Below are 25,017 nucleotides of genomic sequence, written 5' to 3'. Positions count from 1 at the left end.
TTCACTTCAGATTGGCCTTAATCGCCAAGAAACCCTAAAATAATCAAAATAAACCAATTGAAGGTTTTACTTCCAGAATCGAGTAAACAGAATGCACATGTGAGGCTCGACTACTAGTCGTATGCCTCGCCAAATAATTACTAATGCAAGGGTGCAAAACATGATTTTCTTGGAAACGAAAAGGTAGCATGAAGACCTAGGCGCAAACAACCCAAAAGCCTTTCATTCTACCAAAAGGTAAACCCAACTTAAAGGAACCAAACGGCCTAGAAAATCGGGCAGCACTTCCCCTAAATTTCTTACTTTTCCAGCCATTAATGCTTCATTCTATCCTCAAATCAGTCCCAACATCTCACACAAAATTCATCTCATTTCCCAAAAGCCGTTCACTAGGTTCAAAGTGGTACAAGTACAAAAGTTAGCTAGGAAACAACCGAAATGAAAGCAAGCCCTAAAAGAGACTCGATAACGAGTCATATAGCCATACCAATTATAACCCTACTAGGGTTTTATATGCATAAATAAGTATCATAGGTAACCAGAAATTAAGAAATGGCTTTAACTTAGGCCTTAACAAAAAAAACGTATTTGACCTCATAATGCGGTAATGACACCACTTTCACTACGGTTATCGGATGGGGGTGCAAGATGCACCGTTTCGAAGCTATGAAACAGAGCTACAACAATGTAGAAGGCCACTCAATCCAGTTCCTAACACAACTAGGTCAAATATGCCAAATACTAACCCAGAATTCCCAAAACAGGTTTGCAAAACACAGAAAACTGTAATCGGTATATCTCAGTCCATACAAGTCCAAATGCCGAAATTCCAAAGGCATATGTTAGCTAAGACATTCAGATACATTTCATCAGAAAACACCAACTTCAAAATCCAAACCAATTCCAGTCAAAAGGGCCAATTACTATCGCAGTTTTCGCATTCTGATCAAAGCAGAACAGCTAAAGTAAAAACGGCATAACTCACTCTACACTCATCCAAATGACCTGAAATTTTACAGGCACCTCAAACACATCAATACCTACAACTTTCATGTTTTGAGTAAAGTCTAATTCGGCCTCTAACCACATGATATAAAACCGGACAGAAATTGGGGATGATAGAACCCTAACTTTCACTTTTCCTTCCAAATCCAAAATTGGTTGCAATTATCTATCATTCACACCTACCATAGTCATTACCCCTCATTATCAACCATCATAAACAACCACAACACCATGATCATATTAAACCAGAAAATTCCTCAAAAAAATAAAAACTTCACCAATTCATCACAAACCAAGAAATAAATCACATAATCCATCACTTTAGCTCCCATTAGGCACAAATTAAACATCATTAAGTGTAGGAGGAAGTTCAAGTACCACTTACCTAGTAAACAAGAGAGAGATAGTGGTGGAACACCTTAGCTTCTCCAAAAACTTCACCAAGTCACTTACTAGCACCTAATGGAGTGATTTTATGGAGCAAATCTAAGTTTAATTGGTTGGAATGGAAGATTGAGATAGTTTGAAGCTTGTAAATTGAAGAAGTTTTTCTTCCTTGTCCAAGAGAGAGAATCGGCCAACAAGAGGTAAGAAAGAATGAATTTTTAGTCAATTTTTGAGATATTTAATCCATGATAAGAAAAGTCAAAAATGTCCAACAAGTGGACCAATCACATAGTGCCACTTGGCACTTCATTTAATGCCTTCCTATCACTTGGTTCCTCTCACATCAATGCCATGTCACCCTCTACTTATCTCTTAACACCCGATAAATTTCCACCAGTATCCGAAACTTAACCTTATTGGCCGAATTTTTCCGTACTTTTCGCACTAGTGGGTCCCACGTCCAAAATATATTCTTAATTTTCTAAAAACTCACCAATACTAGAAAAATCATTTAAAAACTATAATTACTCATAAAATCTACCAGAAAAATATTCCTAGGCCCGAAAATGCAGAAAACATGCAATTAAGGGGGAAATAAACCCTAGGAAAATGATTAGGGTTTTACGGGTTCTCACAAATTTGGCCTTGGAGGTCTTCATAAGAAATGCTGGTATATGTCTTAGCTTCGTAACGCCATAAGATTTGTTTCAATCGGATAAGCGTAGTTTCAATTGTGATTAAAATGCCAAAAGGTGGCAGGAACCTGTTAAGTTTAGAATTTCTTTTATTTGACATGTTATTTGTAATTTAGGACTCCGACTTGAACAAGCCAATGAGGTACGATGGATGGTTCCTGAGCTGTGTTTGGGTGAGTGAACCTTAACTATTACTCCGAAAGTTACTTTCGAAATAATTCTTGCATTGATTACACGACTGCATCTCATTGTGTATGTGTGTGTGCCATAACATTTTGGCTCCGATGAGATCTTGGGAAAATCTTGTGCTTAGAACCAATGTCTCCACTACTGTTTACGCATTTCTTGGAGCACGATGGCTCCTTATACCTGGTTATCTGTTACTTGATCTAAGGGAGCATTGGATATCTAAGTACAGGGATTTCACTTGCTTCAAAGAGCTTTATACGTACATTTGATCGCTAGTTCATGATATCAATTAAATGCATTATCGCGAAATATATTTGATTACTGATTTTACTGTTCACTCGCTGAGCTTTTAGCTCACCCCAAATGTTTTTCTTTTCCCCATAGGAATCGAGACAAAGGAAGCGCTTGTAATTCGTTATTTGTGTGCCAGGATGGCATGTATTTTGTATAGCTTAAGATTTGGATCCGTTTTGTGTAATAGTTGGGCAAGGGTGATTATTTGAAATTGGGATGGACGGATTCCTCTTGTATACTTTGATTTTGATGTAACTTGTGTAAATTTTGGGTTTGCATGGGTGTTTGGATTTGGAATTGGATGTAATATTTGAGAATATTATCGTAATTTACTTGAGGACCGTAGTGATCGACTGAGTCCCGGCGAGAGCAGGGCAGGCGATCCGTTGACCCCTCTGGTTCGCCTTAGGGGAAAATGGGGTCGTTACATGTTGGAGGTATTTTAATGCAAGATGATAATCCGATTGCTTATAGGAGTTATAAATTAAGTGGTGTTGAAAAGCGGTGACCGACGCATGAGAAGAAAATTTTAGCAGTCGTATATTACTTGCAAGTTTCTGAGCACTGCCTCAAAGCCGCCATATCGTTTAAGATCAGGACAGATAATTGTGCGGTGAGCTTCCATCAAATGCAGAAGCAGCTATCAAGCAAGCAAACAAGGTGGCTGGATTATTTAGCGGAATTCAAATAAGAACTTGAGTAGAACTCGGGCAAGACAACTTTCACGACTGATATCCTAAGTCACAAGAGCGTCATTGCGCTGTTATACATAGCTGACGTTCAACTCTTGGAGTGCATCAAGTAGAGGTCGCAGTACGAAAAGCGGGTACAAACGCTCATGGAGTTAGCCGATGGCGGAGAAATGAAGAAATATTGACTTGAGGACAGAATTTTCTATTTGAAGAACCAGTAGATTTACGTGCCCGACTGGGGGCACTTGAGAAAAGATATTATTAAGGAGTGTTACAATAGTCGGTATACTGGCAATCCCAACACGTGTCGCATGCTGTCTCTCGTGCAAGAATGCTATTATTTGGCGAACCTTATGGACTACGTCAATGATTAAATGCGGACTTGTCTTGGGTGCTAGTATTACAAGGTAGAAAACAAGCTGCCCGATGGATTGCTGCAACCGTTACAAATATCGAGATGCGTTTGGGAAAACATGTGCCAAAAATAATTACCAAAGCGAGTGAAAGTTTGTTCAAAATCAATTTGAGTAAGCACTTCCCAACTTCGATGTCACCACCAACTTCAATGTTACCGCCAACCTTACCACTAACAAGTTTAGTGTTAACACTAACTTTATAACCAACAAACTCAGTACTACTGCTAATCATTTCCTATAACCCTAAAACTTTATTCCCAATCTTGACAAAGCACACAAAAATAATTAGTTTGAATTTAACAAATTTTCTGAACTATAATAATCTTAGATACCAACTAAAAGAACATTTAGTCTAAACCGGATAACTAGCACCATTGAATGAGTGAAAAGCCTCATCATTAAGTTTAACATGTCTAATCCTTGTGTAGATATAATCATGTTCAAAATTCATCCATTTCGAATCCCTTCTCCTCCTCTGGTTGCCAGGACCCGAACAGTAAAAAATGAAAACAAAAATAAAATAAAATTATTGATTTACAAAATAGGTAGTGCACAAAATATTATAAAAAGTTTTATTTTAACTAATCAACTATAATTTGGCTTGAAAATGCAATGCATGCCAATAATTGATTGACAATAAGATATCGGAAATCCTACAAACAAAATATCAACAATATAAAGCAAATAAAATTCGATTGCAAAACATTTGGCACTCAATATAGTAGAGAACAAAAAAAAGGGACCAAAATTGATATCGTACTCCGTTCTCTTAGGAAAGAGACGATTACATGAAAGACAACTAAAGGATTGCCAAGCAGCGCTTGAGATACTAAAGAATGCAGCGACAAAAGAGCGGGTCTTCACATTTCCCCGATTTTACTAAGCTACTTGAGGTGTATGTCGAAATATTCAACATAGCCGTTGGAGATATTTTAATGCAAGATGGCCATCCGATTGCTTATGAGAGTCATAAGATAAGTGACGTTGAAAAATAGTGGCCGACGCACGAGAAGGATATGTTAGCAGTCGTGTATTACTTGCAAATTTGAGAGCGCTGCGCCAGGACCGCCATATCGTTTAAGATCAAGATAGATAATAGTGCGGTGATCAACCATCAAATGCAGAAACAACTATAAAACAAGCAAGCGAGGTGGCTTGACTATTTAGTAGAATTCAAATATGAACTTGAGTAGAACTCGGACAAGACAAGCCTCAGGGCCGATATCCTAAGCCGCAAGAGCGTCATTGCGCCAATGTACGCAACTGAAGTTCTACTTTTTGAGCGCATCACGAAGAGATAGTAGCACGATGATCAAGTACATGAGTTCAAGGAGTTAGCTGATGAGAAAAAAATGAAGAGATATTGTCTTGAGGACATAGTCCTCTACGCCAAGGACCAGCAGATTTACGTGCCCAATTGGGGGTATTTTAGGTAGGACATTCTTAAGGAGTGTTACAATAGTCGGTATGCTGGCAATTCCAGCACATGTCGCTTGCTGTCTCTCGTGCGAAAATGCTATTATTGGGCGAACCATAGGGATGACTTGAATGATTAAATGCGGACTTGTCTTGTGTGCTAGTATGACAAGGTAGAAAACAAGTTGCCCGCTGGATTGCTGCAACCATTGCAAATATCGGGATGCGTTTGGGAAAGCATGTGTCAAAAATAATTACCAAAGCGATAGGAAATTTGTTCAAAATCAATTTGAGGAAGCCCTTCCCAACTTCGATGTCGCCACCAATCTCAATCTTTCCGCCAACCTCACCACTAACAAGTTTAGTTTTCACACTAACCTTACAACCAACAAGTTCAGTGTTACTGCCAATCATTACCTATAACTCTAAAACTTTATTCCCAATCTTGACAAAGCAAACAAAACTAATTAGTTTGAATTGAATAAATTTTTTAAACTATAATAATCTTAGGTACCAACCAAAAGAACATTTAGTCCAAACAGGATAACTAGCACCATTGAATGAGTGAAAAGTCTCATCATTAACTTTAGCATGTCTGATTTTTGTTGTGATATGATCATGTTGGAACATCATCCAATTCGAATCCCTTCTCATCCCCTTGTTGCCAGAACCCATACAGTCAAAAATGAAAACAAAAACGAAATTAAACTATTGATTTTCAAAATATACAGTGCACAAAATATTATAAAAAGTTATATTTTAGCTAACTAGCCATAATTTGGCTCTAAAATTAAACACATGCTAATAGTTGATTGACAAGAAGATCGCAGAAATCTTACAAATAAAATATCAACAATATAAAGTAAATAAATTCGATTGCAAATCATTTGACTCTCAATATAGCAGAGCAGAAAAAAAATGGAACAAGATTGATGCCGTAGTCCATCCGAGAAGAGACGATTAGATGAAAGACACCTACATATGGACCCTCAGGAAATAAAAACGATTGTCGAATGGACGGCACCGACATCGTCCATGGAACTGCGATCATTTCTTGGGTTAGTTAATTATTATCGACGGTTCATTTCAGGCATTCAACCATCGCTGCTCCGCTAACTGACTTGTTGAACAAGAGTAAGATGTGGATGTGGATGTGGACGTGGACGACGGATTACAAACCAGCATTTAATACACTAAAGCATGCAGTGACGAAAGAGCCGGTCTTGACATTGCTCGATTTTATTAAGTTATTTGAGGTGGATGTCGAAACATTCGACATAGCTGTTGGAGGTATTTTAATGCAAGATGATCATTCGATTGCTTATAGGAGTTATAAATTAAGTGGTGTTGAAAAGCGGTGACCGACGCATGAGAAGAAAATTTTAGCTGTCGTATATTACTTGCAAGTTTCTGAGCACTTCCTCAAGGCCGCCATATAGTTTAAGATCAGGACAGATAATTGTGCGGTGAGCTTCCATCAAATGCAGAAGCAGCTATCAAGCAAGCAAACAAGGTGGCTGGATTATTTAGCGGAATTCAAATAAGAACTTGAGTAGAACTCGGGCAAGACAACTTTCACGACTGATATCCTAAGTCACAAGAGCGTCATTGCGCGGTTATACATGGCTGACGTTCAACTCTTGGAGTGCATCAAGTAGAGGTCGCAGTACGAAAATCGGGTACAAACGCTCATGGAGTTAGCCGATGGCGGAGAAATGAAGAAATATTGACTTGAGGACAGAATTTTCTATTTGAAGAACCAGTAGATTTACGTGCCCGACTGGGGGCACTTGAGAAAAGATATTATTAAGTAGTGTTACAATAGTCGGTATACTAGCAATCCCAACACGTGTTGCATGCTGTCTCTCGTGCAAGAATGCTATTATTTGGCGAACCTTATGGACTACGTCAATGATTAAATGCAGACTTGTCTTGGGTGCTAGTATTACAAGGTAGAAAACAAGCTGCCTGATGGATTGCTGCAACCGTTACAAATATCGAGATGCGTTTGGGAAAACATGTGCCAAAAATAATTACCAAAGCGAGTGAAAGTTTGTTCAAAATCAATTTGAGTAAGCCCTTCCCAACTTCGATGTCACCACCAACTTCAATGTTACCGCCAACCTTACCACTAACAAGTTTAGTGTTAACACTAACTTTATAACCAACAAACTCAGTGATACTGCCAATCATTTCCTATAACCCTAAAAATTTATTCCCAATCTTGACAAAGCAAACAAAACTAATTAGTTTGAATTTAACAAATTTTCTGAACTATAATAATCTTAGCTACCAACTAAAAGAACATTTAGTTTAAACCGGATAACTAGCACCATTGAATGAGTGAAAAGCCTCATCATTAAGTTTAACATGTCTAATCTTTGTTAAGATATAATCATGTTCAAAATTCATCCATTTCGAATCCCTTCTCCTCCCCTGGTTGCCATGACCCGTACAGTAAAAATAGGTAGTGCACAAAATATTATAAAAAGTTTTATTTTAACTAATCAACTATAATTTGGCTTGAAAATGCAATGCATGCCAATAATTGATTGACAATAAGATCTCGGAAATCCTACAAACAAAATATCAACAATATAAAGCAAATAAAATTCGATTGCAAAACATTTGGCACTCAATATAGTAGAGAACAAAAAAAAGGGACCAAAATTGATACCGTACTCCGTTCTCTTAGGAAAGAGACGATTACATGAAAGACAACTAAAGGATTGCCAAGCAGTGCTTGAGATACTAAAGAATGCAGCGACAAAAGAGCGGGTCTTGACATTTCCCCGATTTTACTAAGCTACTTGAGGTGTATGTCGAAATATTCAACATAGCCGTTGGAGATATTTTAATGCAAGATGGCCATCCGATTGCTTATGAGAGTCATAAGATAAGTGACGTTGAAAAATAGTGGCCGACGCACGAGAAGGATATGTTAGCAGTCGTGTATTACTTGCAAATTTGAGAGCGCTGCGCCAGGACCGCCATATCGTTTAAGATCAAGATAGATAATAGTGCGGTGATCAACCATCAAATGCAGAAACAACTATAAAACAAGCAAGCGAGGTGGCTTGACTATTTAGTAGAATTCAAATATGAACTTGAGTAGAACTCGGACAAGACAAGCCTCAGGGTCGATATCCTAAGCCGCAAGAGTGTCATTGCGCCAATGCAGGCAACTGAAGTTCTACTTTTTGAGTGAATCACGAAGAGATAGTAGCACGATTGTAACAGCCCCACCATCCCCTAAGGCGAACCCAAGGGGTTAGCGGACTGCCTGCCCAACTCTCGCCAGGACTACGGATCAGTTTACGTCAATCTAATACGTTTCGGAACTTACGAATGCGCGCAACGAAGTCAAAATCACAAAATAAAAAAAAATGAAAAAACGAAGCCGTTGATGAACAGTACCGGCCACGTCCGAATCCGGATACTAGGCCGAGAGTAGCCAAAATTTTCTCTTTTGCCGTTTGAAATACGAGTTGATCCGAAATCCACCCAAATATCAACCAAACATATATACATTGAAATGTAACATTTACAAGCCAAAGCGGCATATCAAAATGATTCATCATGGATATACATGTTCGGTTTGCCAATCAAAAGAAAATGAACCCAATACACATTAGGGTTTCATTCAAAGAGCTATTCAAAAGATACATTTACATGAGCTCAACTTGACAACCAACTAACATAACCTTTTCCAAAAGTGGTCATTTCCTGTAAGGAAAACAAATGGAACGGAATGAGCTTAAGCCCAGTGAGTTACTACCACATAAGCAACAAAGAGCATATAACATAACCTTTCATTTCAAGTACACAATTAAAGAATAAAACAAGTCGGTAAAAGGATACGGACGGCTCTCAAGAGCCCATTTCCACGCTTACATTCTTGATCCAATCTCATTGACTCTCCGTCAACGTTTAAGAGTACCAACCGTAGAACCCACTTCACTCCCATTCCTTCCACCAAACATACCCCAACCGGGCCCGCACTCCAATCAGTAGCTTTTGGTAATACTCGAGTTTACCGGAATCAAGAGTCTCATTACTACAAGATTCCCCAGTACAGTCCCCGTGGCATGTCAATTTTCACGACCAAGCCCTCGCCGGCTCGATTCAGTTGACTACCAACGAAGTTGAGCTTAGTAGTACAGTAAGGCCATTGGATACTCGTCCAAACGACACCAAATCAGTTTTTCATGAAGTGAATTCAATATCTCATATAGCAAGTGCAGTACATCAGTGAAGCGGTAAACAGTCATTAACGGTATCACAAGGGGTGAGGGCGGTCAAGTACACCCTCACCTCAATCAATTCCAATAGCCAAATAAGCCTTCAAGGCATCAAAATCACATATAGCAAAGCCACATTGTAACATTCAAGTGAGTAGTATACTCACTTATCAATTAAGTGTTGTTTCATGCACTTCCGTCAAGAGAATGTCGTGAACCACCGTCACGCCCTACAACAAGTAAACAAGTACAATGAGACTCGATAACGAGTCATAAAGCAATGCCAATCACAATCCCAATAGGGTTTCATATGCATATACAAGTATCATAGGTAACCAGAAAATCCGGAAATGCAATTAACTTAGGCCCTGAAAAAAAACAGTTTTTGTCCTCATTTTGCGGTAATGGTACCAATTTCACTACGATTATCGGATGAGGGTGCAAGACCCACCATCTCGAAGCTAAGAAACAGGGCTACAACAATGTAGAAGGTCACTCAGTCCAATTCCGAACACAACTAGGTCAAATATGCAAGAAACTAAACCAGAACCGCAATAACAGGTTTGCAAACTACATTCTGCTGTAATCAGTACCACTCAGTCGATACAGGTCCAAATTCAGAAATTCCAAAGGCATATGGTAGCTAGGACATCGAGCTACATTTCATCAGAAGACCTCAAAGGCCAAATCGTGCATTTTCATGGTCGAAAATGGAAGACTACACGAAAACAGAAATCTGGGCGCGAAACAGGTTTCGAAAACAGTCAAGGGTATTTCGGTCATTTCACATGCTACAGTGGTCGGATCAAGCTGAAAATTTACAGGCAATAGTTTACAGCCTTGGCTACAACTTTCATGTTTTGGCCAAAATCTAATTCGGTGAGGAACAGGGTGAAAAGTCACGGTCAAATTGAGTGAAAAGGCAACCCTGTTCGCAGCACCCCTTCCTAGACCAGTCTCGGTATTTCCGACTTATCTCAGGCTACCGAGCTCGGATTGAGCTGAAATTTTACAGGCAACTAGAAAACATCATTCCCTACAACTTTAATGTTTTAAGCCAAGGCCAATTCAGCCTCTAACCAGGAGATACAAAACCGGACAGAATTGGGGATATAAAACCCTAACTTTCTCAAATTCCTTCCAAACCAGAAATTGGTTACAATTATCTATCCTATACACCTACTAGAGTCATTAAATATCAGTTCCCATCATCAAGGATAGCCACAACATTATATTCATATTAAACCAGAAAATTCATCAATAAATTGAAAACTTCATCAATTCATCCAAAACCAAGAAATAAACCACATATTTCATCACTTTAGCTCCCACTAGGCACAAATTAAGCTTCATTAAGTGTAGGAGAAAGTTCAAACACCACTCACCTAGTAAACAAGAGAGGAAGAGTTTTTGGACACCTTAGCTTCCTTAAACACTTCACCAAATCACTTACTAACACCAAATGGAGAGGTTTTATGGAGTAGAAACAAGATCAAGCAATTGTTTTGGAGGATTTGAGCTAGATGGTAGACAAAACTTTGAAGAGTTCTCTTCCTTCTTATGCTCAAGGTGGCCGGCCAAGAGAGAGATAAAAATGGTGATTTTTGGTTAGTTTTTGGTTTATTTAATCAAAGGGTAAACATGGAATAGTAGTCAAAAAGTTATATCCAATCTCATGGTGACACTTGTCACCTCCATTAATGCAAGTCTATCCTTTTGTTTCCTCTCACATCAATCACCTCTCATCCTCTACTTATCTCTTAACACCCGATAAATTTCAACCAGTATCCAAAACTTAACCTAATTGGCCGAATTTTTTCGAACTTTTCGCACTAGTGGGTCCCACGTCCGATATATATCCTTAATTTTTCAAAAACTCTTCAATACTAGAAAAATCATCTAAAAACATAATTACTCATAAAATTCACCAGGAAAATTTTCCTAAGCCAGAAAATGCAAAAAACATGCCATTAAAGGGGAAAAACCCTAGGAAAATTATTAGGGAATTTACGGGTTCTCACAACGATGATCAAGTACATGAGTTCAAGGAGTTAGCTGATGAGAAAAAAATGAAGAGATATTGTCTTGAGGACATAGTCCTCTACGCCAAGGACCAGCAGATTTACGTGCCCAATTGGGGGTATTTTAGGTAGGACATTCTTAAGGAGTGTTACAATAGTCGGTATGCTGGCAATTCCAGCACATGTCGCTTGCTGTCTCTCGTGTGAAAATGCTATTATTGGGCGAACCATAGGGACGACTTCAATGATTAAATGCGGACTTGACTTGTGTGCTAGTATGACAAGGTAGAAAACAAGTTGCCTGCTGGATTGCTGCAACCGTTGCAAATATCGGGATGCGTTTGGGAAAGCATGTGCCAAAAATAATTACCAAAGCGATAGGAAATTTGTTCAAAATCAATTTGAGAAAGCCCTTCCCAACTTCGATGTCGCCATCAATCTCAATCTTACCGCCAACCTCACCACTAACAAGTTTAGTTTTCACACTAACCTTACAACCAACAAGTTCAGTGTTACTGCCAATCATTACCTATAACTCTAAAACTTTATTCCAAATCTTGACAAAGCAAACAAAACTAATTAGTTTGAATTGAATAAATTTTTTAAACTATAATAATCTTAGATACCAACCAAAAGAACATTTAGTCCAAACAGGATAACTAGCACCATTGAATGAGTGAAAAGTCTCATCATTAACTTTAGCATGTCTGATTTTTGTTGTGATATGATCATGTTGGAACATCATCCAATTCGAATCCCTTCTCATCCCCTTGTTGCCAGAACCCATACAGTCAAAAAATGAAAACAAAAACGATATTAAACTATTGATTTTCAAAATGTACAGTGCACAAAATATTATAAAAAGTTATATTTTAGCTAACTAGCCATAATTTGGCTCTAAAATTAAACACATGCTAATAGTTGATTGACAAGAAGATCTCAGAAATCTTACAAATAAAATATCAACAATATAAAGTAAATAAAATTCGATTGCAAATCATTTGACTCTCAATATAGCAGAGCAGAAAAAAAATGGAACAAGATTGATGCCGTAGTCCATCCTTTTAGAGAAGAGACGATTAGATGAAAGACACCTACATATGGACCCTCAGGAAATAAAAACGATTGTCGAATGGACGGCACCGACATCGTCCATGGAACTGCGATCATTTCTTGGGCTAGTTAATTATTATCGACGGTTCATTTCAGGCATTCAACCATCGCTGCTCCGCTAACTGACTTGTTAAACAAGAGTAAGATGTGGACGTGGACGACGGATTACAAACCAGCATTTAATACACTAAAGCATGCTGTGACGAAAGAGCCGGTCTTGACATTGCTCGATTTTATTAAGTTATTTGAGGTGGATGTCGAAACATTCGACATAGCTATTGGAGGTATTTTAATGCAAAATGATCATCCGATTGCTTATAGGAGTTATAAATTAAGTGGTGTTGAAAAGCGGTGACCGACGCATGAGAAGAAAATTTTAGCAGTCGTATATTACTTGCAAGTTTCTGAGCACTGCCTCAAGGCCGCCATATCGTTTAAGATCAGGACAGATAATTGTGCGGTGAGCTTCCATCAAATGCAGAAGCAGCTATCAAGCAAGCAAACAAGGTGGCTGGATTATTTAGCGGAATTCAAATAAGAACTTGAGTAGAACTCGGGCAAGACAACTTTCACGACTGATATCCTAAGTCACAAGAGCGTCATTGCGCTGTTATACATAGCTGACGTTCAACTCTTGGAGTGCATCAAGTAGAGGTCGCAGTACGAAAATCGGGTACAAACGCTCATGGAGTTAGCCGATGGCGGAGAAATGACGAAATATTGACTTGAGGACAGAATTTTCTATTTGAAGAACCAGTAGATTTACGTGCCCGACTGGGGGCACTTGAGAAAAGATATTATTAAGGAGTGTTACAATAGTCGGTATACTGGCAATCCCAACACGTGTCGCATGCTGTCTCTCGTGCAAGAATGCTATTATTTGGCGAACCTTATGGACTACGTCAATGATTAAATGCGGACTTGTCTTGGGTGCTAGTATTACAAGGTAGAAAACAAGCTGCCCGATGGATTGCTGCAACCGTTACAAATATCAAGATGCATTTGGGAAAACATGTGCCAAAATATTTACCAAAGCGAGTGAAAGTTTGTTCAAAATCAATTTGAGTAAGCCCTTCCCAACTTCGATGTCACCACCAACCTCAATGTTACCGCCAACCTCACCACTAACAAGTTTAGTGTTAACACTAGCTTTACAACCAACAAACTCAGTGCTACGGCCAATCATTACCTATAACCCTAAAACTTTATTCCCAGTCTTGACAAAGCAAACAAAACTATTTAGTTTGAATTTAACAAATTTTCTAAACTATAATAATCTTAGATACCAACCAAAAGAACATTTAGTCCAAACAGGATAACTAGCACCATTGAATGAGTGAAAAGCCTCATCATTAAGTTTAACATGTCTGATCTTTGTTAAGATATAATCATGTTCAAACTTCATCCATTTCGAATCCCTTCTCCTCCCCTTGTTGCCTGGACCCATACAGTAAAAAATGAAAACAAAAACGAAATTAAACTATTGATTTACAAAATGGGTAGTGCACGAAATATTATACAAAAGTTATATTTTAACTAATCAACTATAATTTGACTTTAAAATGCAATGCATGCAAATAATTGATTGACAAGAAGATCTCTGAAATCCTACAAACAAAATATCAACAATATAAAGCAAATAAAATTCGATTGCAAATCATTTGGCACTCAATATAGTAGAGCACAAAAAAAGGGACCAAAATTGATACCGTCGTCCATTCTCTTAGAGAAGAAATGATTACATGAAGGACACCTACATATGGACCCCCAAAAAATAAAGGCGATTGTGAAATGGATGACACCGATATCGTCCACTGAATTGCGATCGTTTCTTGGGTTAGTTAATTATTATCGACGGTTCATTGCTGGTATTCGGCCATTGCTACTCCATTAACTGACTTGCTGCACAAGGGCAAGATATGGACATAAACGGCGGATTGCCAAGCAGCGCTTGAGATACTAAAGGATGCAGCGATGAAAGAGTTCATCTTGACATTTGCCCGAAATAGTTGAGGTGTATGTCGAAATATTCGACATAGCCGTTGGAGGTATTTTAATGAAAGATGGCCATCCGATTGCTAATTAGAGTCATAACATAAGAGACGTTGAAAAATAGTGACCGACGCACGAGAAGGATATGTTAGCAGTCATGTATTGCTTGCAAATTTGGGAGCACTGCGTCAGGACCGTCATATCGTTTAAGATCAAGACAGATAATAGTGCAGTGATCAACCATCAAATGCAGAAACAACTATCAAACAAGCAAGCGAGGTGGCTTGACTATTTAGTAGAATTCAAATATGAACTTAAGTAGAACTCGGACAAGACAAGTCTCAAAGCCGATATCCTAAGCTGCAAGAGCGTCATTACCCCCATGTACGCAACTGAAGTTCTACTTTTTGAGCGCATCAAGAAGAGATAGTAGCACGATGATCAAGTACAAGAGTTCAAGGAGCTAGCCGATGAGGAAAAAATGAAGAGATATTGTCTTGAGGACATAGGCCTTCACGCCAGGGACCAATAGATTTACGTGCCCAATTGGGGGTATTTTAGGAAGGACATTCTTAAGCAATGTTACAATAGTCAGTATGCTGGCAATCCCAGCACATGTCGGATGCTGTCTCTCGTGCGAGAATGCTATTACTGGGCGAACCATTAGGGACGACGTCAATGATTAAATGCTGACTTATCTTGTGTGCTAGTATGACAAGGTAGAAAACAGGTTGCCCGCTGGATTGCTGCAACCGTTGCAAATATCGGGATGCGTTTGGGAAAGCATGTGCCAAAAATAATCACCAAAGCGATAGGAAATTTGTTCAAAATCAATTTGAGAAAACCCTTCCCAACTTTGATGTCACCACCAACCTCATTGTTACCGCCAACCTCACCACTAACAAGTTTAGTGTTAACACTAACCATACAACCAACAAGTTCAGTGTTACTGCCAATCATTACCTATAACCCTAAAATTTTATTCCCAATCTTGACAAAGCTAAATAAACTAATTAGTTTGAATTTAACAAATTTTCTAAACTATAATAATCTTAGATACCAACTAAAAGAACATTTAGTCCAAACTTGATAACTAGCACCATTGAATGAGTGAAAAGTCTCATCATTAACTTTAGCATGTCTGATTTTTGTTGAGATATAATCATGTTCACATATCATCCAATTCGAATCCCTTCTCATCCACTTGTTGCCAGAACCCGTACAGTCAAAAAATGAAAACAAAAACGAAATTAAGGTATTGATTTTCAAAATATACAGTGCACAAAATATTATAAAAAATTATATTTTAACTAACTAGCCATAATTTGGCTCTAAAATTAAACACATGCTAATAGTTGGTTGACAAGAAGATCTCAGAAATCTTAAAAATAAAATATCAACAATATAAAATAAATAAAATTCGATTGCAAATCATTTGACTCTCAACGTAGCAGAGCAGAAAAAAATGGAACAAGATTGATAACGTAGTCCATCCTCTTAGGGAAGAGCCGATTAGATGAAAGACACCTACATATGTACCCTCAGGAAATAAAGACGATTGTGGAATGGACGGCACCGACATCGTCCACGGAACTACGATCGTTTCTTGGGTTAATTAATCATTATCGACCTCATTTCAGGCATTCAGTCATCGCTGCTCCGCTAACTGACTTGTTGCACAAGAGTAAGATGTGGATGTGGACGACGGATTACAAACCAGTGTTTAATACACTAAAGCATACAGTGATGAAAGAGCCGGTCTTGACATTGCCCGATTTTATAAAGTTATTTGAGGTGGATGTCGAAACATTCGACATAGCCGTTGGAGGTATTTTAACGCAAGATGATCATCCGAATGCTTATAGGAGTTATAAATTAAGTGGCGTTGAAAAGTGGGGACCGACGCACGAGAAGAAAATTTTAGCAGTCGTATATTACATGCAAGTTTCTGAGCACTGCCTCAAGGCCGCCATATCCTTTAAGATAAAGACAGATAATTGTGCGGTGAGTTGCCATCAAATGTAGAAGTAGCTATCATGGAAGCAAGCAAGGTGGCTGGATTAGTTAGTAGAGTTCAAATAAGAACTTGAGTAGAAATCGGGCAAAACAAATTTCACAACTGATATCCTAAGTCACAAGAGCGTCATTGAGCTCATATACATAACTGAACTTCTACTCTTGGAGTGTATCAAGTAGAGGTCGCAGCACGAAAATAGAGTACAAAAGCTCATGGAGTTAGCCAATAACGGAGAAATGAAGAAATATTGACTTGAGGACAGAATTTTCTATGTGATGAACCAGTAGATTTACGGGCCCGACTAGGAGCACTTGAGAAAGGACATTCTGAAGGAGTGTTACAATAGTCGGTATACTGGCAATCCCAACACGTGTCGCATGCTGCCTCTCGTGCAAGAAGGCTATTATTTGGAGAACCTTATAGACTACGTCAATGATTAAATGCGGAATTGTCTTGTGTGCTAGTATGACAAGGTAGAAAACAAACTGCCTGTTGGATTGCTGCAATTGTTGCAAATATCAAGATGCATTTGGGAAAACATGTGCCAAAAATAATTACCAAAGAGAGTGAAAGTTTGTTCAAAATCAATTTGAGTAAGCCCTTCCCAACTTCGATGTCACCACCAACCTCACCACTAACAAGTTTAGTGTTGACACTAACTTTACAACCAACAAACTCAGTGCTACTGCCAATCATTACCTATGACCCTAAAACTTTATTCCCAATCTTGACAAAGCAAACAAAACTAATTAGTTTGAATTTAATAAATTTTCTAAACTATAATAATCTTAGATACCAACCAAAAGAACATTTAGTCCAAACAGGATAACTAGCACCATTGAATGAGTGAAAAGCCTCATCATTAAGTTTAACATGTCTGATCTTTGTTAAGATATAATCATGTTCAAACACCATCCATTTCAAATCCCTTCTCCTCCCCTTGTTGCTAGAACCCATACAGTAAAAAATGAAAACAAAAACGAAATTAAACTATTGATTTACAAAATAGGGAGTGCACAAAATATTATAAAAAGTTATATTTTAACTAATCAACTATAATTTGGCTCAAAAATGCAATGCATGCCAATAATTGATTGACAAGAAGATCTCAGAAATCCTACAAACAAAATATCAACAATAGAAAGCAAATAAAATTCGATTGCAAATCATTTGGCGCTCAATATAGTAGAATACAAAAAAAAGGGACCAAAATTGATACCGTAGTCCATTCTCTTAGGGAAGAGACGATTACATGAAAGACACCTACATATGGACCCCCAGAAAATAAAAGTAATTGTGAAATGGACGACACTGATATCGTCCACTGAATTGCGATCGTTTCTTGGGTTAGTTAATTATTATCGACGGTTCATTGCTGGTATTCGGCCATCGCTGCTCCATTAACTGACTTGCTGCACAAGGGCAAGATATGGACATAGACGACGAATTGCCAAGCAGCGCTTGAGATACTAAAGGATGCAGCGACGAAAGAGCCGGTCTTGACATTTGCCCGATTTTACTAAGCTACTTGAGATGTATGTCAAAATATTCGACATAGCCGTTGGAGGTATTTTAATGCAAGATGGCCATCTGATTGCTTATAAGAGTCATAAGATAAGTTATGTTGAAAAATAATGGCCGACGCACGATGAGGATATGTTAGCAGTCGTGTATTGCTTGCAAATTTGTGAGCGTTGCGTCAAGACCGCCATATCGTTTAAGATCAAGACAGATAATAGTGCGGTGATCAACCATCAAATGCAGAAACAACTATCAAATAAGCAAGTGAGGTGGCTTGACTATTTATAAGAATTCAAATATGAACTTGAGTAGAACTCGGACAAGACAAGTCTCAGGCCCGATATCCTAAGCCGTAAGAGCGTCATTGCGCCCATGTACGCAACAGAAATTCTACCTTTTGAGAGCATCAAGAAGAGATAGTAGCATGATGATCAAGTACAAGAGTTCAAGGAGTTAGCCGATGAGGAAAAAATGAAGAGATATTGTCTTGAGGATGTAGTTCTCTACGCCAAGGACCAGCAGACTTACGTGCCCAATTGGGGGTATTTTAGGAAGGATATTCGAAAGGAGTGTTACAATAGTCAGTATGCTGGCAATCCCAGCACATGTCGCTTGCTGTCTCTCGTGCGAGAATGCTATTACTGGGCAAACCATAGGGACAACGTCAATGATTAAATGCGGACTTGTGTTGTATACTAGTATGACAAGGTAGAAAACAGGTTGCCCGCTCGATTGCTGCAACCGTTGCAAATATCGGGATACGTTTGGGAAAGCATGTGCCAAAAATAATTACCAAAGCGATAGGAAATTTGTTCAAAATCAATTTGAGGAAGCCCTTCACAACTTCGATGTCACCACCAACCTCAATGTTACCGCCAACCTCACCACTAACAAGTTTAGTGTTAACACTAACTTTACAACCGACAAATTCCATGCTACTGCCAATCATTACCTATAACCCTAAAACTTTATTCTCGATCTTGACAACGCAAACAAAACTAATTAGTTTGAATTTAACAAATTTTCAAAACTATAATAACCATAGATATCAACCTAAAAGAACATTTAGTCCAAACAGGATAACTAGCACCATTGAATGAGTGAAAAGTCTCATCATTAACTTTAGCATGTCTGATTTTTGTTGAGATATAATCATGTTCAAATATCATCCAATTCGAATCCCTTCTCATCCCTTTGTTGCCAGAACCCATACAGTCCAAAAATGAAAACAAAAACAAAATTAAGCTATTGATTTTCAAAATATACAGTGCACAAAATATTATAAAAAGTTAAATTTTAACTAACTAACCATAATTTGGCTCTAAAATTAAACACATGCTAATAGTTGATTGACAAGAAGATCTCAGAAATCTTACAACTAAAATATCAACAATATAAAGTAAATAAAATTCGATTGCAAATCATTTGACTCTCAATATAGCAGAGCAGAAAAAAATGGAACAAAATTGATACCGTAGGCTATCCTCTTAGGGAAGAGACGATTAGACACCTACATATGGACCCTCAGGAAATAAAGACGATTATGGATTGGACGGCACCGACATCGTCCACGGAACTGGGATCGTTTCTTGGGTTAGTTAATTATTATCGACGGTTCATTTCAGGCATTCATCCATCGTTGCTCCGCTAACTGACTTGTTGCACAAGAGTAAGATGTGGATATGGACGACGGATTACAAACCAGCGTTTAATACACTAAAGCATGCAGTGACGAAAGAGCCGGTCTTGACATTGTCCGATTTTACTAAGTTATTTGAGGTGGATGTCGAAACATTCGACATAGCCGTTGGAGGTATTTTAAAGCAAGATGATCATCTGATTGCTTATAGGAGTTATAAATTAAGTGGCGTTAAAAAGTGGTGACCGATGCAAGAGATGAAAATTTTAGCTGTCGTATATTACTTGCAAGTTTCTGAGCACTGCCTCAAGGCCGCCATATCATTTAAGATCAAGACAGATAATTGTGCGGTGAGCTACCATCAAATGCAGAAGCAGCTATCAAGCAAGCAAGCAAGCTGGCTGGATTATTTAGTAGAGTTCAAATAAGAACTTGAGTAGAACTCGGGCAAGACAAATTTCACGACTGATATCCAAAGTTACAAGAGCGTCATTGCGCTCATATACATAACTGAAGTTCTACTCTTGGAGTGCATCAAGTAAAGGTCGCAGCACGAAAATCGGGTACAAACGCTCATGGAGTTAGCCGATGACGGAGAAATGAAGAAATACTGACTTGAGGACAGAATTTTCTATGTGAAGAACCAGTAGATTTACGTGCCCGACTGGGGGCACATGAGAATGGACATTCTAAAGGAGTGTTACAACAGTCAGTATGCTGGCAATCCCAGCACATGTCGCATGCTGTCTCTCGTGCGAGAACGCTATTATTGGGCGAACCATAGGGACAACGTCAATGATTAAATGCGGACTTGTCTTATGTGCTAGTATGACAAGGTAGAAAACAAGTTGCCCGCTGGATTGCTGCAACCGCTGCAAATATCTGGATGCGTTTGGGAAAGCATGTGCCAAAAATAATTACCAAAGCGATAGGAAATTTGTTCAAAATCAATTTGAGGAAGCCCTTCCCAACTTCGATGTCACCACCAACCTCAATGTTACCGCCAACCTCTCCACTAACAAATTTAGTGTTAACACTAACCTTACAACTAACAAGTTCAGTGTTACTGCCAATCACAACCTATAATCCCAAAACTTTATTCCCAATCTTGACAAAACAAACAAAACAAATTAGTTTGAATTTAACAAATTTTCTAAACTATAATAATCTTAGATACCAACCAAAAGAACATTTAGTCCAAACAGGATAACTAGCACCATTGAAATTTGTTCAAAGTGATCGGAAATTTGTTCAAAATCAATTTGAGGAAGCCCTTCCCAACTTCGATGTCACCACCAACCTCAATGTTACCGCCAACCTCTCCACTAACAAGTTTAGTGTTAACACTAATCTTACAACTAACAAGGTCAGTGTTACTGCCAATCATTACCTATAATCCCAAAACTTTATTCCCAATCTTGACAAAGCAAACAAAACTAATTAGTTTGAATTTAACAAATTTTCTAAACTATAATAATCTTATATACCAACCAAAAGGACATGTAGTCCAAACAGGATAACTAGTACCATTGATTGAGTGAAAAGTCTCATCATTAACTTTAGCATGTCTGATTTTTGTTGAGATATAATCATGTTCAAACATCATCCAATTCGAATCCCTTCTCATCCCCTTGTTGCCAGAACCCATACAGTCAATGTAGACACCAAGTTTTGAATAATTTGTATATATCATCTATTTCATGATTTTCATTTTAGATTGCTTGCATTCTAGTTCGTTATTGTGTGTTTTGCACTATTAGTTGTTATGATATTTTAGTTTTATTCATTTTCGCCCTTTTAGTTGACCTATTTCATTTGCTTTTTATTCTTATTTACTTTTAGTTTTAGCTTTTAAGTTTAAGATTAGCATAGAGTTTTTAGAAAAAGAAAAGGAAAACATCAAAAATATGTTTTAGTCATTTTGTTTTTATTCAATGCTTTCTTGAAGGAAAAATGAAAATGAAAAATCGAAAAAAAAAGAGAAAAGAGAAAATTAAAGAAAAAGAGGAAAAAGAAGAAAAATTCAAAAAAATAGGCTTTAGTTGGCTTGGAAAAATGGAAAGAAAGAAAAAGGAAAATTTGTTCACAAAAATATGTTTATTTCTTTAAATTCAATCTTTGGGCACTTTAGTCATTTTTATTAAGTTATTTTGAGAAAAAAGAAAATGATGAAAAATTAAAAATTAAAAAATTAAAAAATGGCCATTTTTGTTTAGTTTTTTTTGTTTAAAATTATTTTTGTTTTGTTATTATTATTATTACCTGGTTTGTGTAATTTTGTTATTATTATTATTTATATTTTATTTTATCATTTCTGTAATTATCAAGTTGTTTTAAAAAAAAAAATGCTCGTGGCATGCAAGCTGCATTTTGCCGCAGCTTGCAAAGGGATCATCGAGCGGCTCCTTAGCTGCAAATACAGGGAAAGTTGCTGGAGTTTTAGGGTTGGGGTTTGCTCATATAAAAGCCAAGAGAGAGGGAGAGCCGCAAATCTGGAATAGGGGAGTTTTGAGGGAACGGATAAGAAAAACAGAGAAACGAGGAGAGAGAGCTGAAGTTGGCGGCTGAGTGAAAAAAGGCTATGAGGGTTTTGCTGGGGGGCTGAAAGAAATAAACCGAGAGAAAAAGGAGAGATCTTGGGAAGACTTCAGGAAGTTGCTAAGGAAAAACAAAAGGCAAGAAAAATAGCGGGCAGAAACTAGTGAAGGGGTTTACGGCTGAAGAAAAGCTAAGCTAGAAGGGTTTCGGCTGCAGGACCGGAAGGAGAAAGCTTGTGTGTGCAGAGCGAAGATTTCATTTTGTCGATCATCACAGACCTTGATTGACCTTTCAAAAGGATAAAGGTAATATTTTTCTACTCTGGAGTTGTTTATACGTTGTTGGGTTATGATGGATTGCAGAAAGTTTCCAGCTTTACGTAGTTTGCATCTGAATTTTGTGTGAGAAAGTATTGATGTTCATGCTCTGTTCCCTTGGACTGATACGAAGTATGGCTCGCTGTTTTGCTGAACTTTTGGGTTTTGAGTAAAGCCTGTGATTAGCGTGTGGTTTAGTTGGTATTTTCTGTTAAATGAAACAGGTAGCAAAACCAATTTTTTTAGAATGGGATGATCCTGTGTTTGGACTCTAGCTGTGAGGTGAAATGAGTTAAGATTCATTTTGAATCACTAAGCATTTTTCAGCCAAATAAAAGAAACGAAATTGCAGTAATCTGGACAGATTTGTTTTCTTTGCTTGCTCAGGTCTCGGCTTGTTCGAAGCCTATGGTTTTTTAGTTTGGTTGATATTTGCATATGAGCCTTCATAATGGTCAGATGTTGTCTCTAAACACTTTTGTGTAAATGTCCTGTACTTTTTTTGCTTCACGGTCCAAAAATTGAGATGTTTTCTCGGATGTTTTAGTTCAGCACGTCAAGTGAATGTTGATGGTTTTTTTGCTGCTTTTCTTTTGTTGCCTCCTTGCTAAAATTGATGTTTGGGATATGTGTGTGGGTTTGGTAACTAAGTTTTGAGTGATTGTGTAACCCTTCATTCAGCGTGAGTCAGAGCTGCATTTTTGCAGCAGAATTTATCATAGAAAAACCTCCCTAGCTGCCGAATCCTGTTTAGAAAGCTTGGTTTAAATTCTGGTTTGCATGAAGATTTTTCTCATTCTGGTTCCGCTATTTCCTTGCATGCATGATAAGCTAGATAAGAACATGAGGTTGGGTTTTGGCTTGAGAGGTTGTGAATCTGTCAAGGCGAAGTAGTAAAAGCTTAGCTTGAGAAAAGTTGCAGCAGTTTTGTTCATCAAATGTTTGCATACTTGCCCAGAATTTTACATGGGATTTTTCTAAGTTTTCTGCCTGCTTGGCTGATGGTAATGATGTGGTTTGTTGCTCAGTTCATACACCATATGCCTGCCCAAGCCAAAATTCTGGTGTTCAGCCTATGTTGATGAGATGATAAGAGAGTTTTTGTTTCTCTTTTTCTGCATTCTTTTTCCAGAATTTGCGTATTATATCTTTCCAAGTCTGGTCATTTGATTGTGATCATCATGTAGTTTGTTACTAAGTAAAGTGGTGATATTGAAATGAGGAATGTCTAATCAAAGCTGTGAGTTTGAATCAAAAATCTGGTTTGCATGATGAAAATGAAAAGAAATGCCGTGGCTGGAATTTGCTGAATGCACGAGCTTGCTTGTGTCTTTGCATCAGTTTTCTTCTATATTTGGGTTTGTTTGAATTCTGAATTTGTGTGTTATGATGTTTAGATTAGCTTTGAATGTTTGGTTGAAAGATTTTTGATCAAAATTAGTGTTGGAAAGTGGAACAAAGTGCAGCAGTTTTGTTTGTTGGGTTTGTTGCAGAATGTTATCTCACGTGAGTTTGCATTCGTTGCATGCATGGATAATTGCTAAAAATTGCTCTTTAACCCCCCAAGTCCCCTCTTGACTCACTATGGCCCAAGTAATTGGAACATTTAATCAATTTGATCCTTCTAAGTTTCTCTTTGTGCCACAAAAGCCCAAGCATGTTTTAGTATCTTGTAATTAAGTCCTAAAATCATTACAACTTCAATCATTGTTTGGCTTTTTCTTTATTTTTGGAATCTTTGAAGTGCTTAAACGATTTATTTGGACTTGAATGTTTGAGTAATGCTTGTTTTGGATCTTTAGTAGATGCTATATTTGGAAATTGAACGGGTTATTCCGTTTTCTTGGTCTTTAAGCATTTTTTGAGCTCATTCAAGTTGCAATTAGGTGGGTTTTGGTGTTTTTGCTTATGCTTTACTTTTAAATTGATGCCTTGACCCCTTTATTGTTTTGAAGCCATTTTCCTTCATTTGCTTACCATTAGGGGAAGGTATAATTTCTTTTATCTTTGTTTGTCTCTCCTATATGATCCAATGTGCTAAGTGAATTGCATGTCTACTTTGCTTTCTTTACATTTCTTTAATTCCTTTCATTCCTTTCATTTACTTTTGCTTTATTAAGTTTTTTCTTTATGGGGTATGTGTACACCTCTTGGCTTGTAATAGATAGGACTTGGAGGAGCATTCAATGAAGACCTATCGAAGACGTGTGCCTAGCTAGCAAATGTAATAGTTAGGGCTTTAATTGTCTTATGTGTCTTGCATGCTTAGTTGCTACGTGTTAATTTTCTTTGTTAGGGCCTTGCATCTAGTCGAGCATGCTAAATGTTACGTGCTACGTGTTTATGAGTATTTGGTATGTCTACTTGCTTTCCATAGTGTCGATGAATAGAATGGATGAATGTACGTCACCACACTAGTCCAACGCTAGTTGTGGCTTCTTTTATCGTTTCCACTAGTCCAACGCTAGTCGGAATTCATAGAATTGGCTAGTCCAACGCTAGACCCTTAGGGATTTCCCCTCGT

The sequence above is a fragment of the Coffea arabica genome, chromosome 4c (genome assembly GCF_036785885.1).
Source record: "Coffea arabica cultivar ET-39 chromosome 4c, Coffea Arabica ET-39 HiFi, whole genome shotgun sequence".
NCBI lineage: Eukaryota > Viridiplantae > Streptophyta > Magnoliopsida > Gentianales > Rubiaceae > Coffea > Coffea arabica.
The sequence above is the reverse complement of the archived record's forward strand: the minus strand, read 5'-3'. Positions refer to the sequence as shown.